Source organism: Parasteatoda tepidariorum, chromosome X1, assembly GCF_043381705.1.
Source record: "Parasteatoda tepidariorum isolate YZ-2023 chromosome X1, CAS_Ptep_4.0, whole genome shotgun sequence".
Taxonomy (NCBI): domain Eukaryota; kingdom Metazoa; phylum Arthropoda; class Arachnida; order Araneae; family Theridiidae; genus Parasteatoda; species Parasteatoda tepidariorum.
This window is the reverse complement of record NC_092214.1, coordinates 73,255,768-73,272,832: the sequence shown is the minus strand read 5'-3', so window position 1 is coordinate 73,272,832 and position 17,065 is coordinate 73,255,768. Positions and strand designations below refer to the sequence as shown.

General features: G+C 28.0%; 1 protein-coding gene across 3 annotated transcripts in view; it reads left to right on the top strand.

Moving 5' to 3' along the window:
- Positions 1 to 17,065, top strand: part of LOC107440075 (atos homolog protein A) — a 53,924-nt gene that overhangs the window by 684 nt on the left and 36,175 nt on the right. The window lies entirely within an intron of this gene.

The following is a 17,065-nucleotide window of genomic DNA, read 5'->3' as shown; positions in this document are numbered from 1 at the left end:
ACTGTGATTTTTCTTTCAATTTTTTTCCTCGTCAGACTTAGTTTATAACACTATTTTGTTACCTTGAATACGAGGGACATAGCGAAAATAGAGGGTATACCGGAGTCATGCCCAGACTTACAAAATCTCGCAAATTTTAATAAAATAAAATTTTTGCGTGGGTATTAATTTTCATACTATATATAATATATATATAATTAGCAAGTGTTCTGTTCTATTTTATTTATTTATTATTATTTTTTTGTACTGTGATGAAAGTGTTAAAAGTTTTTTAAGTTTGAGTTACTTAAAATAAAGAAAATTTTTTTCGAATTAATGATCCTAGCTGCTGAGAATCAGAAAATATGCATGATTTTACAAACTATTTTCAATTAACAGAACGTTTATCTTGTAAAATATTGGCAGATGGAACAAATTTATTACACGTCTACAGTCTCGCGCCTACAGCAGTTTTTTGAAATTGCGAAGAAGTTGGAAATTAAAGAATATCTTTAAAAAATTTAGTAGAAAATAAGGTTTTTAAGGAAATTGTATCAGTAACGCAACTAGTAATTTTACTGCCACACCCCTATGAAGAATTTCCCCATTCCACCCCCCCCCCTGTTGAGGGCATAATATCCTTAAAGTTTGGAATATGATCAATATCATAGTTAGCTGCCAACTCTATTAGATTTTCCTGTCGATTACCGGATTTTGACTGTTTCAGTGGGTTTTTGTGCATTTTAAATTTTTTTTTCGAAATCTGGGAAAGTTTCTCAAAAAAAAGAAAAATTCTTATCAAAATGAATCTTTTAACCAATTTGTTGCTTATTGGGTATTTAAATGAATATGAAGTAAGTCTTATCAGCTCAAAGCTTTCAGCATGAAATTGGTCTTATAAATAAATTTAGCACCAAATTTATCTTTGGAAAATCAACTGGTTTATTTGCATTAAAAGAATGATTAAAATTGAAGACAAGCTTTAATTTAATTTTAAAAAAAAATCTTAGTTTGCCACCAAACTCCTTTTTATTTCAAAAATATGATACGTGTATTTTGTCTTCTAATTTTTCAAAAAGATATATCTATATATATCTCTATATTTTTTTTTCTTATTACACTAAGGAAGAAAGAATGAAGTAATTATTAATTCAGATATGATCGAAATTCCTTGTGCACCTTCCCCTTCTAGTGCCAAAATTTTTTTCTGTGGCCTCCTTCTGAAAAATGTTTAGTACTTTTACATTAAATTAAAAAAAAATTTTGCCTCAAAAATCTAAATTTGCTATCTATATTTCGTAAAAACTATTTTTTATGCAATTTTATCGTATGCTTTGTAAGCTGAAAAGAAAAAAAAAATCTTTCCCCCAAGAATTCTTTCGGAATCGATCAATTCTCTATAAGAATCCAGACTCCCTCTTGCACTTCAATTACAGAGAAACCTGCTAATTAATGATGAACAACTTGTTAACTATTTTAAATTTAATTAAAATAATATGCTAATAAAATTTGAAGAGAAAAAATAGTTTTCTAATTGAAGCGAAAGTTGAATAAAATTTATATTGAATTAAATGTAGAAGTTTTGAGGCTTAAACGAATGTTATGTACTTAAAATAATAAGGCCAAAAAATGATGCAATAAATAACGTTTAAGGGAGAGAAAAAACTGGGAAAGATCACTGAACATTTTTACAGGATTTTTTTTTTTTTGTAAATTATTGTGTATACTTAAATTTTTTTTTACTGGAACCCGTAGTATTTGTGACTAACGAAGAAAAACTTGTAAACTTGTCTTAAAAAATGAGTACGGGTACTTAATTCAAATATTTTAACATTCCTCACAGCTGTCTAACGTCGCTATCTATTTTTTCTGTTTTGAATGTACTAAATGTTGGACCTTTTATCTAGAATTATTCTCCAAGCTAAAGGGATAATTCCTTTTTTCGTTTGAATATAAAATATTTGCAAATTCAAGTTTTCGTTAAAATGTAAAAGATCTGCTAAAAATGTTGTGAATTATTGAAAAAAATCTTAATTTTCTGAATCTCTAACTACTGTAGTAAGAATTTCTTTCTGCTAAGATTGTGTTTTTGTGAAAAAACACAAAAATCAATCTAAAGAGTTTGTTTCACAGTAATGAATCAAAGATGACACAAGTGTCGAGTCTGTCAACAGACCGGGATTTTTCCTAGCATGATCCATTATTTGGTCTTTATAGAAGAAATTCTACTTAAAAACCTTCCCTTTTAAAGAAAGTTAACAAAAAATTGCTCCAAGGAATTGCATTTGTGACAAATACTTTTTGGGAACTTATAAAAGGAAGCTGAATGGGATAAAAATTCTTTAGAAATAGTAAGGATAAACAACAGTAAACACAGAGTGTTAAGCTGTTTACATTTTTAGAAACCTTGTCAGAAAATAAAGTTTAGAAAGTATACACTTTCAGGTCACAAATTAATATTCAAGCAAGGATTAATATAAAAGCTAACTCTATTGAAATTTGAAAAAAAAAGAAAAGAAATTAGGATAAAAAAACAACAACATTAAAACTGTTGGAATCCCAGATGAAGCTTAAAATGCTTCTAATAGCCACATATCAACTCCTTCCTGTTTTCTTAGACAATCAAATAGGTTTTGATGTTTTTGAACCCCACCTTCCTCAATTCGTTAAATTAAGATGGCTTTCTTTTTGTCACCTAAATATTAATTTGCAACCCCAATGTGTACACTTTTCTGATTTTCATTTTCACCAAGGATTCTAAAAATGTATGTTAAGGGTGGTGATTGTAGAACACTCTAATTCAAGTGATATCAATCAATAATCCATCAATGTTACACACACACACATACATAAATCTCAAACAAAAGTTAGATTTATTTATATTTTTAATTCGTAAATACATATTAAGAGTAAGAAAGTAAGGCAATCTATCTAAGAAAATTTAATTAAGTAAAATAAATATCAAGTGTAACAAATAGAAAACAGAAATTCAAGTAATTAAACAGGGTATACCGTAATTATTTCCCTTAATATATATTTTTTATAGAATCCTGACGAAAAAAAAAGTCGTGAAATTCTATGCATTATGAGTTGCAAGATTAAAAAATAAATAGCCGTTAACATAACATTCAATCTAACAAATAATTAATGAGGTTGAAGGTCGAGTTAAGGCTATCAAAACTAGTTTCGATGATTTTAAAATATGTTCGCCTGTAGTTTCATCCGACTAATAATCTAGTTTATGGTTATTTTATCCTTACCATGACTGATATCAATTTATTTCAGACAGCCTTTTTCCTTTCCAAACACAAATATTGCTTCAGAAAGTAGGGTTTTCTGAATGTCTAGAAATGGTCAACATGTCTCAAATAAAATTAGCCTATTTTTGGCTAGACACAAATATATTTAATGAAATGTATGCCAAGTATTATTTCTTCTACATATTGAGCTTTTTAATTAATTCTTGGATAAGCACGTAAACTTTCGAGAGATGGACAACGTTAAATTGCATTAAAAATGTATCTTTATAATTTGCATAACTAATTTCTTATTCGTGTATTCAATTTTATGATTGATTGAAACATGTTACTGCTTCATTTAATTCATTCCTCTCCCTATAGCACACCGTAGCCACTACCTCACTAGTCTTTACTTGAGCGTAACGTTAACAGATACCAAAAAAAAAAAAAAAAAAAAACAATANAAAAAAATCCTCTGTTTTTTTATTTAAGAAATAGTATATTGTTATCTAACAAATGCACTTTTGCTTAGTCTATATTTTTCACCAAGACATTATATAAATCAGTTTCTGAGTGATTTTTCCCCAAAATTTTTAGACCTGTCGTAAATAAAATTGTTATTCCGTGCGTTTAGGCATTTTATTAGGGTTTCAGAATCAATTAAATAGCATGCTTGTGTTAACGACGTTTCGAAGTGAAATAAAAAGTGTAGGATTGTCGATATCTCAATTATTACATTTTTACAGAGACTAATACTCCATCATATAATACTTCATCATATAATTCAATAATACTTCATCACTATTTCAGAAAAAAAATCAGTAAAATTTTGGGACTAGAAGTTACTTTAACCTCCTTAGCTTTAAATAATGGCAGAAAACGCTATTTTTATTTGAAAATATGTAGTTTAGAAGAAAATAAACTTATTAATTGTATAAAAAATTTTTTTAAGACCTCACAAACTTTGTATGAAATGCATTTTTTTTTTTTCATTCTTAAAATTTTTTTTTCTCCATCTTTATGCTACGAATCAAACAAAAAGAAAAAAAAATTATATTAAAAATCAGTTTTTTTTTATTTTACGTTTGAAATATTTTCAGTGTTTCCTCCAATATCCAATAAAAATTTATTGAACTACATATTTTTTTTAAAAAAAGCAATATAATTTAATGCATGCATTATTGGTGCATCGACAAAAGGTTACCGTGGATAAAAAAAAAAAAATTGAAGTTGCTTTTATTAATTTTTTTAAAATTTTATGGTTTAACGTCTTTTAACTCTGAGACATCGGTGTCCCTCTTATATATATTTTTTTCTGACGTTCTAATTACAAGCAAAAAAATATTTTGGTACTTTTTAATTAAAAAAAAAAAACAGTCTTAATGGTTACTAAAATAATCCACGATCGGAACTATAAAATCCAAAGAAAGTAGTTTGAATTTTTTTTTAATTTTTATTAATGTTCAAAAATTTCTTAACTGAATTTGTAAATTAAAGAAATTTCGATGATGAATAACTGTAACTCTTAGATTTAAATAACTGCAAATTTGAAAAATTATAGTTTAGAAGTGGATGTTTGGATTTTACCTTTAACACAAAAAGACACCGGAGTTTCATGCTGTATTTCATAATCAAATATTATTAAATTGTAAATATAATATTTTTTCGCTTATTTTGATCTAAATTAATGCAAAATAATTAATACAAAAAAATTTTTTTTTGGAAAAGTATAAGAAATATGCTTAGTAAAAATTCTGTGCAAAAGGGTTAAATCTAATATTACATAAAACGCTGATGAAATTTGCGTTATATTCGTTACGTTAAAGATAAAACGTGATTCAGTTGAACAATTTTGTCATTAACTTAAAATAATAAGTACACCACTTAGCTAATTCTAATAATTGCATAATTGAATGTTTTATTGTGGCCGCTTTTAGGATTCATTTATTACCTCGTTTCGTAATCTCTTGAAGCGCAGTAACTCCCCATGATACGGAGGGAGAATTATGTAAATTAAACTACTGCTCTTGTTTTATTTTCTACCTACTATAGTTATATTGATTTTCCAGAATTCTCCTATGTTTGATGCTTCCAAATCAACAAAGTGAATCGCCTTTTTATTTTGTAAACATTTTCATTGAATAGACTATTTATTTTTATAGTTCTTCAGCAAAAAAGTTAGAGACATGGGTTTTTTGTTACTATTAAATATATAAGTTGAAAAATATGCGCGTTTATGTCTGAAAACTCAGCACTGTCTAGACAGCCAAATCTGATATATTTTTAACCTTTCAGACAAATTTTTTATAAAGTACTGCAGTTCTATATTTTTATAGCATTGAGATTCAGAGAAAGCATAGTGTTTGGTAGAGCTTATTAAGATATTTTTGAAATCCGTATAACTACAGGAATTAATTTTTTTTTCTAAACTTAACTCTTGAAGAAGTGGATTGAAAATCAAACCTGGACCGACTTATGGTGGTGTATTTTTCCTTACGCTATAAACTACTCTTTAATTATTATAGCATAAATTGTTATAAACTACAAGTTTTTCCATATAGCATAAACAGCAAGTTTTTCCATATAGCATAAACAGCAAGTTTTTCCATATAGTATAAACTATGCCAATTTACTCCTATATGGGATAACTTGGCATAATTTAGTGGTTTAAGAAAATCATTAAAATAAACATAAGTTTTCAACTGAAATTGAAACAAATAATTGGTAGCAAATTAAATATTTCGATTACTAAACAAGTTAATTAAAAATTAAGAATGAACAAGTTAAATTAAAATTGTATAAATTAAATAAAAATTAAGCTTGCCAATTAAAATTTTACTGGATCACTTTTTCACAACATAACATATTCCATCAATATAACGCTTCACTGTACTGAGTTTTTTTTTTTTTTTAAAAAACATTCCAGCACATAACTGCAATCTTTAAAGACTCATTCTACCTATTTCAACTGTTGAAAACGCCCAAATTAAGATATATTAGACTTAATTATTAATATTAATAATTAAATATATTAAGTATTTTTTAGAGCTTTACATAACAAAATTTTTAGGTGATCGAATCAGTAAACTTTGCTTGTAAAATTCGGGGAATTTGTGGAAGGTGTCATTACACAGAAGTACCCTCAGATGGTCCAACAGTACTTTTGTCAGTGCTCATTGTGCAGAAGCTATGAATTAAATGCATACTTCCTTTTGGGTAAACATACTCCTTATATTTATCCCTTCCATGTTTGAAATAGTTGGTGAAAGTCCTTTGATTTGATCATTCAGGGAGCGTCGCTTCTTTTTCAGTACTGTCCCAATAACGGCACACACGAAGTAAATTTTTACAAGGAGAAAAAGATGAAAATAGTTATGCCTCTAAGTGGGTTGTAGGAAAAAAGACGATTTTTTAAATTAGTATTTTATTTTTTAACCGTCGTTGAACAGCCGACCCAATTTTGGGTTTACGACTACTAATGTTCAACTCCGCAGTCTTGTAATTTTAAACCAATCCAGAAGACAAGGAAACTCCTGGATCAGTACACCCAGAGGTATGATTTGTTATGGGAGCATGGAGGACTTTGTGACTCGACAGATTTAACATGCATCAGTCACCATTTACTACACGGGAGTCTTCGACAGGCGGGGATCGAACCCACGACCTCTTGGACATGATCCCAGTGCCCCTACCAACCAGGCTATCCTGGCCCTAAGTTAGTATTTGTAATTTTAATTATTTGCACTTTGTCTTAGAGTGATCCGATCCAGATTTTTTTAAAAACATAATGTTCTTTTTTCACCCCAATGTACCGCAGTATGCCTTTTCTTGCTCCAACTTCTTAAAAAAACTATGTTTTTTTTTATTTTTCAAAATTAAGTTATGATTGATGTGCTTTCATCTGGAAAATCCTAATTCTTTTTTCTTTTTTTTTTTTGAAAATGGATGAAAATTTTCAAGAATATTAAATTTCTTTACAGATTGCATTTAATTGCATCTGGTCTGAATTAAGCTGATTTAATAGCCATCATTTTATGAAAAATTCCAAGATTTCGTGATTAAAAGGAATTATTCCTTAATACTGCTTTTAATGTAATCCCAGATAAATATTAGATTTACGACTAGTTGAAACAGTAGTTATATTTATGCCAAGGCAGATCGTAAGAAACATAATGTTATTCGAACACGTGTCGAACATCTGGAAGAACGAAATCATAATCAACTTACGTAAATATAGGTAGACAAATTTAATCAGCGTGTCATGAAAACTTTGAAGGGAACAATGATTAATTTCACTTAGTTAACCTGGAAAATATTCATTTCAATATTCACAATGATTGTTAAAGTTTTACATTTATAGACATATTAGAGCTGTTTTTCTTATTGTTTTTTATTCAACTTTTGATTCCCGTTTTCTCGATTTTTTTTTCTTAAACTTTTAATGATAGAGTATCATTTAACAACACATTATCTTTAAAAAATAAGAAAATAAACTAAATGAAACTTACTACACGAGAAATAGCTCATGGAAACTTTACATTTTTTGAATTCTATTCTTCAGAAATTAAAAAAAAAAAAACTTTTTTGTCAATATTTCTGGATTAAAGATCTAGTTCTGTTTTCCAGTTCCTTGATATTTTAAAATTAGCTCTTATTTTGTTAAACTAAGCGATAAAGCTAAAAAAATTATTTTTAAGTTAACTTCGCTAAAATGAAAATGTTTTTGAAAATATTTCTAAAGTTTAGACAAACACATAATATTGCAGAATTTTGTTATAATTTTGTGTAAAAATTTTTTTTAATAAATTCAAAAATACTGTTTTGTCTGATTCGTGACTTCGTAGCTCATGATTTTAATTATAATTTTTGACATATTTTTTACTCATGAAACCCTTAGCATCGACGCTATTGATTCTATTAACTTAATTTTGATTTCATTTGACTTAACGTAAAAATATACTTTGTAAAACGTAAAAAAAAACAATGCTTCACGTGTCTAGATAGCAATATTTTATTTTTCTTTATTCTGGCCCCACTCATCTCAGCAAAGATATTATTTTTAGATAAATGACTGATTTTCGAAGTAGTTTTCTAATTTTCAATTTTAAAAATATTGTTAAATAAAAAGAAAACATGTTTATTAAGAGATGATTATTGTAAGTTGTGATAAAATTGATTTTGAATTTAAAACATCTTTTAAAACTTACAACAAATAGTAATTTATTTAAAATAAAATTTTATTATTTGTGATTTTACACATTGTATTTAATCAAATTCATATAAAATATTTCTGTAAAAAGTATTACCTAAGCATTAATAGCATAATAGCTTTAAATTCACCTGAATAATCGTATAACGTGTTGATAAATATTTTCCACTATCGACCATTATGAAATGTTTTTTTTCTTCTTATCGTATGGATTCCATTATATTGCTAGTTCTAGATACTTCAAAGAGACATATGTTGTTCCCGATTTGGTCCACTGAACTAGTTCGCTTATCGTAAGCATGTATTAGAATGAGTATTAGCAGTTTTATTAGGTGTAGAATGTTTGGAATAATGTTTAAGAATACAAATCTGGTAAAAGTTCATTCCGTAAATAGGGTTGTAGTGGATGTGTGTGTGTGTGGGGGGGGGGGAAGCAGGAGAGCGGCGTTTCTGAAAGAACTGGTTTTTTAAATATAATTCCCCCCTTTTTTTTGTCAAAATTTCAGTTTTTATTTATTATAAAATTTTAAATTTACTAATTGTAACTAAGTACAAGAACGATAAAAACAATGCCTGCTGAAAACAGTGAGAACTAAGAAAATTTTTTTGAATTTTTGTAAATATATCTTTAAGTTTAAAACTGAATAAAAATGGAAACATACGTAAGGTGTTTATATTTTGAAAGAACTGCTTATTTAGATAACATTTAAATATTTATTGAATTTAAATTAAGTAGTTATAATTAAAAAAATTTATTCAAATTCAGCTAGAAAACAAAAGTTTCTATAACTCACGTTATTTTATTTTAATAAAATGTATTTAGAACACTTCTCTGTCAATAAGTATAAAAAAATATCGGGTACTTCCAATAATGAAAGTAAGATAATCCATTGGAATAGTATAAACTAATTTTTCGTTATTTTTCAAGCAGTCTGGAACTCAAATTTGTCAAATAAACTTGAGTTCGTGATATCATGAAAATTTAATTTTAAAAATATAATATAGTAAATAATTCAGAATATTAACAAACCTTGAATACTTCTCGAGATGTGGTTTATTAACACATTGCGAGAGTGGGTCACGTAAAGATACGTATTTGAAATTTCTGCAATTCATGCAGAAGTTTAAAAAGTTCTGTTTCCACTCTGTTTTTCAAGGAAATTACATTCGTGATTGCTAGAAACATAAATGATTCGTGAATGATATATAACTGGGGTTTCCAACTTTCATGAGGCCGGGGGCCACAATAAAAAACACAAATCAAATGGCGGGCCGCAACTTTATAAAAATTTTATGTAGGTCTTTTATGTTTGAAGGAACATTAAATATTACTGTCAGATTTTTACCAAGCTGTACAAAACAAAAGTATTGAATTACAAATTAAAATAAGAAGTAGAATTAAAATAAGGCATTTTAAATTTACAAATGTGTGGGTAAATATTTTCGTCCAAAATGAGTGGTTTCAAAAAGTTAAATCGGAGTTAAATCAAAAGTTAAAATTTCTGATACGGTCATGCTAAATTATATTCACAGAATACAAAACAATTAAATAAAGAAGAGTATTATAATATAAATACACGATATACATATATAAATACACGATTATTTTTGTATTTGAATAAATATTTTCTTGGCTGCAAAACCTGAGAAATAAATTTTTTTGCACCGTTAGTATGTTAAATTTAACAGAAACGAAGAAATTATGTTTTTATTAACGAGAAAAGTATTTTAAACCCATAGTTGTTTTACGAAAATTAACCGCAAAAAATGACAACTAATATATTTTAGTTCGCGGGCCACAAAAAAAAGCTTTGCGGCCCTCGGGCCGTCAGTTGGAAATCACTGTTTTATAACATATTGTCCAAGGAGAATTTTGTGCTGTTCTATTTTGTCCGCGAGTTATTTAGTATAGAACTATGGAGCACAAGAAATTGTTTAACTGCGTCATTCTAAAATTAAACTAATGTAATAGTTGTTTTATTAATAAAATTGTTATTTTTTAAAATCTTTATCTTACCCGTTTTTTACATAAAGATTTTGACTTGGTTTCTGTTGTAGCCGAAGTAAACTCTAAATATTCATTCCGAAAATGCTAAATATTCATTTCATAAACCTGCGGGATTAATGACAAGGACAGTCTGAAAATCTGCTTTTTTTAGATAAGCCTTCTTGGAAAATATTTTTATAAATAAAAATAATTGGATCAATTATTTTCTCCCTAAAACATACTTCCAACGAAAGTTTTTTTTTTCTTATAATTAATCGGAGAAGAACATTCAACGACAATAAACAAAGNATATATATGTATATAAAGTCTTCTGTGATTGACTATTTGTTATCATTTCACTCTCTTCTTATATTATATATATAGATAGTCCTACAATCGCTCGTCGTAATTATTTTTATTTTTAAATTGAAGTTGTAGTTATTGCGAGAAGCTTGCTCCAGCTTTTATGAAATCTTACCTACCACTTTTTTAAAATTTTACTCTCCAGCAGCTTTAATGCATTTTTTGGAAAAATTGTCCCCGTGTAATGTGCTAAGCATTTTACGTGCTTATTAAACATTTAACTCATTTTACTTGAAATTATATTTAAAAAGTAAAAAAAAATCCAGTTTTTTCCCTTCAAAAACTTGATCTTTCTTAGAAGCATTTTATGAAGATTTGATTTTTGGTAATAAATTTATTGAAAAAAAAAAATAGTTTCTCGTGCTGGAAAAAAACCCCTGCAAACCACAAAATATTTTTGTTCTATGAAAGGGAAAGAATTATAAAAAATTGGGATTACGTGAAACAGGCGGAATGAAAAAAAAATTGTTTTTCTTGTCATTTTAATTGAAAATATATTCTTTTTTTAAAAATGCGTCATAAACGATGTACTAAATAACAATAATAAATAAAAATTTTCTTTCTTAGTTTCTTTAGAATTTAAATTTAAATGTCACCAGAAAAATGCCATGTTTGACAATATTGGGTGACAAATCTGTTTGCATTATCACAAGGTGAAATTATATTTCGAAATACAATTATTCTAGTTGTTTTCTTGGTTTTAAATTTATACGTTGAGTTAGATATACAACTTAATTTATAGAGTATAATAAATTGTTTTTCTTAACGAAATATGAAACAAAATCTGTTTGAGGATTGAGAGGAATGCATCAGTTTTTTGGATATTAATTATATCATTTGTCCAGGGGTACTTCCTCAGTTATGACTTTGTTCCTGATATGAATTATTGAATCAGGAATAAAACGGTACCAACTGGGTTAGACCATTGACCCAAGTCGGAATTCGATTCTGGAACGGGTTTCATGCTTGGTACTTTAGAATAAATATGAAGAAGGGAACTATTTTTGTTCCTTGAAGCGATATTCCGCACTGCATGCCTTAAAGGAATATTGTTTAATTTTGCTGATAATGTTGCTGCATGTTCTTCTTTTATTTGTGATCCTTTTCTGAAAAAGAATGTTTGTAATAAATTCTTCACAAACAAATTTCTTTTTTTTGTTCTATTTCAAACATTATAATGACGTGTTAAGCGATTAGAAGGATCTTTGCCAGAAACATTTATTATTATTATTACTTTTTGAGTTTTAATCGAAAGTTCATGGTATATTCAGGGTTGTTATTCATTCATAAAAGAGAAAAAAAGTGGTAGTTAAGAAAAATTTCATTCCTACTCTTTTTTCGGGAAGAAAAAAAAAAAGTCCGTAATGCCAGGAATTAATAACAGTTATAACATATAATAACTGTATGCAAAGTAAGTACTATACAGAACAGGATACTATACGGACAAAGTTTTAGAAGTGATTGTACGCATCAAAACAAGCTAACAGCTTTCATAAAAGAATGTAAGGAGATTCAAAAGGTGATGTTTTAAGAAGCAAAATCATTGAAAGATTTCGTGACAAAAGTAAGTATATGTTTAAGGACATATGACGAAATAAGTGTTCAAAACAGCATCTGACAGTTACTGTTGCTATGCATCTCTTCTGCATAGCATCAAATTCGTCATGGCAATTCCAAATCTGCTAATTTTCTACGCTTTTGTGGGAAAATTTCTTCAAGTGGTAGCTAAGTTTATGTTTTTATGTATGGTTCTTTGGTTTGTAAATTTGATTTAAACTTATTTTCCACACCACTACTTGTTAATTATTCAAAAGTTCCTATGAAACACCAATTTGCTGCAGTTCTCTCGTGGTGAGGCTTGTAAAATGATGGAAAAATTACCAAAAGTTTTAGTTTTTAACTGTCTACAATTCCATAAAATGTTTTGCAAAAAGCATAGTAGTTGGCAGCACTGCATGTCTTCGGATCATGGTCAGGGATGTTTCTCAGACTATCACCAATTGTTCAGCTTTAGTGTGACGTAAGTAAAGTATGTATTGCTATGCATGCTTTTCAAGAGTGAAGGAAGAATTTTCGAACTTTCTGAAAAACTGATAAATAGCAATCTTTTCCAGCAACGGCCATAAGTCTGGGCTTTTGATTTAGTAGATCCTTCAAAAACAAATCGAGATTTGAAAAATCAGGAGATTGTGATGGCTAAGTTAAAAACCAAGTTTCCAAATGAGCCAGCACCTTTGCGTTTTATTTTCGATGAAACTTTGAAGAAAATTGGTTGTTCGAATATGCACACAGTGCAAAAAAAAAAAAAAAAACCCGGATTATCCTGAATAACTTTTGATCTAATGATCGGATCTTCACGTTTTAGGACTAACTCTTAATGGTTTGAGGGAGTGACCTTAAATATGGTTATTAATTTATCATTGAATATCTATACCCTCAGTTTGTAATGACATCTAACATCCTGAAACCCTGCTTTCAATATATTGAACAACATTTGGTACACTTTTATCATTCAAAGAACAATATTTAAAAATTCTGTTTCTATTTGTGTACCTTCATGAGGCGATTTTCTATGCAAAAATCTAATTGGATACGTTCGTTAGTCGAAATAAATTTCTTATTATTTCAGTCTTGTAGATTTTGTTTCATGATCAAAACGTGACGAAATGCTTCTTTAAATATATCCAGCCATTTACAAAATAAAAACTAAAAATTAAAATTAGAAATAAAAATTAAAATTTAATTTACTGAAAGTTAATTAAATTTAATTAATATAATTTTTTAAGGAAATATTTCTATCGCAATTAAGTTTTTCTTATGCTTTAAAATTCGAAGTAAAAATCGCATTTTCTGCCACAATTTAAAACTCGGGACTCAGGAAGTTAAAGTTGGAGCTTTGTAGCAGCGGTTCTTCTAAATGGTGTTCCGCGGAACCCTAGGGTTCCGTGGGAGAGTAAAAAAGATTCCGTGATTTAGTACTTTTTATAACTAGTGATAAGTTTTGAAGTTTAGGATAATATTTCAATCCAACCTATAACTCATAATTTTTTTTAATTTTTTGGTTAAATTTGTGAAATTAATTCATGTAAAATGCCAATGAAATGGAAATGGCCTTTTTTAAAATAAAATATAATATTTCTACTAATAATATATTGAGCAAATTAAAACAAGCATTTATAAAATATTACCTTAGTATTTCCTATCGCGCTTTTCAAATCAATAAACTAAATTCGATAATAAAGAAATATGTCTCCATAATTTTTCAATGTTTATAGGAGTTCTTTTAAGTTTTCTTTTTGAAGTAAACCATAATTTGGCTTATTTTATTCATTTTCAGTTAATGAATATTCACCAAAAACAAATTCATAACCAGGCTAGATATAGCACTGCAAATTTAACCGTCGAACATAAAAACTAATTTAAGATTATCAATGATATAACAATAAAAAATCTTTATCTAATTAAATATTTTAAAAATAGTGTTCTTTAGGTTTTAAAAGTTGATTATTTAGAGTTTCGTTGCTTTATACATATCAGCTTTCGGCTCCTCTGCCGATAAATCTATATTTAAAACATACTGTACAACTTTGTATAATTTAAGACATCAGTTTAAAAATTTAACATAGATTTGTTTATTTTCTGTATCAACCATTGATGTAATAAAGTAGAATTCTGTATTCTACGCGAAAGAATTTCCAGCAATAAATTTTTTCTTTAGTTTTTTCATTCCAAGTTTTAAGAGCTTAGTGAAGCAAAGAGAAAAAAAAAAAAAAATCACAGAGAACATCGGTTATGATTTTTGAGAAAAGCCTACTTATCTGGGGCACATTCTTTCAATTTTTGTGACAACGCCTTTTTTGTTAACTTCATTTCACTTAACGCTTGAAAACCAATTAAAGCTGTTTAAACGTAAAACTGGTAAGCAAGTGCAATTATTTCATTCTTATTGTCGTGTCGGAAACAAATCACTTTAATCCACCACTTTGTATTCTTACATAAAGCTTCTCATTTTAATCCATAATCATGGAATTATTATTTTTTTAAACTCTTGTCTTGAATGGTAACTAACATAAGAAAATACCCACTTATTTTAAACATTAATGAATTACCAATCTTTTTGTAATAGCACGTTAAACGTCATCGTATTATGATAAGTCGGACGTTAATAGGTTAATATAAACGCATCCTAATATTACTATTATGTAGGCGGAGAACGTTAATCAAGATTTCATTTAGTACTTAGTTATTAATCTCCTTCCTTTAAGGAAGGAGATTAATAACTAAGCGTTACACACACACACACACACACGCACACGCACACGCACACGCACACACGCACACGCACACGCGCACACACACACACACACACACACACACACACACACACACACACAGCGCGCGTCTGTGTGTGCGTGCGTGTTGTGGTGCGTGCGTGTTGTTGTGGTGCGTGCGTGTTGTTGTGGTGCGTGCGTGTTGTGTGTGTGTGTTGTTGTTGTTGTTTGTACAAATGGTTTTAATTTTAATATAAATAAACTAAATATTTAGAATTCTAATGTTTCTAGGAGCATCTACTTAGATACCACTTTTAATCAGATTAATAGAATTAAGAAAATATGTTGTAATACTTATTTATCCAAAAAACAAATAGATAAACCCTATCAAAATTTGATAAAAAAAACACAATGGATACCCTACTAAAGTAATAAAATTCTATATAAAATCATTGAATTAATGGTATATTTTTGTGAATATATTTACTAAAAATTCCCTTTGTTAATTTATATAATTTTCCCATGTGTAAATCCGTGGTCAAAATTATTTACTAAATAATTTCTTTGTTAATTTGTATAATTTTTTCATGTGCAAATCCATTTCGGACAAATCCGTGGCTAAAATTATGTGCAAAACAGGCAATTCATGTTTCTCTTTTCTGTTTTATATTTTTTTCTAAAATAAACATTTATTTTCTAAAATTATTTATGGTCAATTTCTTTAATTTATCCAGTATAATATTACCTTGCGCACATCCATTTTCGGGCCCATCCTTGGTAACTAACAAATCAAACGCACTTCAGCAATACAGTAAGAATGGCACTTTAAAACAAAACTCCTCTAGTTACGCGCAATTTGCGCTTTTGTTTTCATATTTTGCAATCTGGCAATCTTGTTACGAAAATATTTTAAATCATTCTTGAAAAATTTCCAATTCATGTAAGTATATTTGAATTCGCTACTCGCTTTATAGTTCATGTTCTATGTTTTTTTTTCTTCTTTTTTTTAATTTTATTTTCTGTTTTTACGTGTTATTTTTACTCATTGTGTTCTATTTTATTTATTTGTTGCAATTTTTGTAAAAATGCTTTGAGTGCTCCTCACACTATTGTATCGATATATTTTGCTTTGGCTATATTGATACAATATCAGAAAGCACTCTTTTTTGCGGATATAATCGAGTGGGCTGATAAAAAGATATTCTTTATTTTCCGGATTTTTAAAAAAATTTTTATCCTTTTTTTTTCCCAGTTTGATATTTTTTTTTTATCATTATTATTTTTCTCTTCCCTCCTTTTTTTCATATGTCTGTAATTTTCCTTTGTTTTATCTTCATTTTGAACTTATATATAATTGTTTATTTCTCTATAAATGAAGCTAGGCTTTAGACATTTTGTGTAATTATTGCATATAATTACCAAAATAACTGCCGCAAGTCACGAATCTATTGTTATATTTTTTTGACATAGGGTATTCAAAAACATTATTTTCCGTTTGTAATTTATTGTCAGCTTTAAACTTCAATGATAAGTAAGATAAATATCATAATCTAAACATTTCTGAAGTTATAAAATAATTTGTTAAGTATTTTTTGAGAAATATGAAGAAATGTATTAGTATAGAAGTTTTTCCATAATTTTGTCCACCCCTGTAAATTCACTACAATAAAGTGAGGGGAATAAAATCAAATTGTACTAGCTTTGATAAAATTTTATCATCCACTTCTTTAAATTTCGATCTATAACAACAAAATTATGTTTTTCAGAGTATTATTGCAAAATTTGATCGCTAGCATAATGTTAAATACCAATTGAATTTTTTCCTAAAAATTGAGGTTTCTACTCCCATTTAAAGACAGTTGCAGCTCAGTTCCAAAGATAATTGCATACTTGCAAACTTTTAAGAGCATGAAAAAAGCTTTTTCCCAGTGGAAGGGAAATAAGTATTGAAGTGATTTTGTTGACAAATAAATTCATTGTATCTTAAAACAAGTTAAATGTAATTGTAGTTAAAAGT